Below are 1,228 nucleotides of genomic sequence, written 5' to 3'. Positions count from 1 at the left end.
GACTGTTAATTGTGTTGAGATATGTTCCCTCTGTACCCACTTCGGTAAGAGTTTTTATCATGAATGGATGTTGAATTTTATCAATTGCTTTTTCTGCATCTATTGAAATGATCATGTGGTTTTTGTCTTTTCTTTTGTTGATGTGGTGTGTCACATCGATTGACTTGTGTATTTTTTAAAATCAAATCGTATTGGGAGAAGTAATTTATTTTATGGAAAAGTTTTAAGGCTTATCCCATTGAAACAAAGGAAAAGTTGAACCAAAGAAAACTTTAAAATAGATTATATTGCATGAGCTCCCACAAGTAATGGGAAATATATGTACATATTAGATTACATATACTTCGAATAAACAAAGAAGAATTACTATGATGTTAATATTTTCATGTGACCAACACTGAAGGATAAATTATGCTCGTAAGTGGACTATAAATTAACAGTTCACCTGACTTCTCTATGCCAATAGTAAAGACTTCTGACTTTTGATTAAATAGCTATAAGCTGCATATTTTTTCCAAGTAAACTAAGCAGTTTTGTTTTGTTTTGTTTTGATTTGCATATGTTGAGCCATCCTTGCGACCCTGGGGTGAACCCAACTAGATCATGGTGTATGATCATTTTTATGTTTTGTAGGATTTGGTTTGCTAATATTTTTGTTGAGAATTTTTGCATCTATATTCATCAGAAATGATGAATACTGTAGTTTTCTTTTTTGTTAGTGTCCTTGGTTTTGGTATTAAGGTGATGATGGCTTCATAGAATGACTTTGGGAGTGTTCCCTCCTCTTCAGTCTTTTGGAAGAGTTTGAGAAGGATTGGTATAAGTTCTTCTTTGTATGTTTGGTAGAATTTCCCAGTGAAGCCATCTGGTCCTGGACTTTTCTTTGCAGGGAGTTTTTTAAATTGCAGATTAGTGATTGGTCTGTGCAAATTATCTACTCCTTGATTCAGTTTTGGTGGGCTGTATGTTTCTAGAAACTTGTCCATTTCTTCTAGGTTGTTCAATTTGTTGACATATAATTGTTCATAGTATTCTCTTATGGTTTTTAATATTTCTGTGGTATCAGTTGTTATTTCTCTTCTTTCATTTATTTTATTTGGATCCTCTTTCTTTTCATCTTGGTGAGCCTGGCCAGAGGTTTGTTGATTTTATTTTTTCAAAAAACATGCTCTTGGGACTTCCCTGGTGATGCAGTGGTTAAGAATCTGCCTGCCAATACAGGGGACAC

This window comes from Balaenoptera physalus, assembly GCF_965194825.1.
Source record: "Balaenoptera physalus genome assembly, chromosome: 1".
Lineage (NCBI taxonomy): Eukaryota > Metazoa > Chordata > Mammalia > Artiodactyla > Balaenopteridae > Balaenoptera > Balaenoptera physalus.
Note: the sequence above shows the minus strand (reverse complement) of the source record.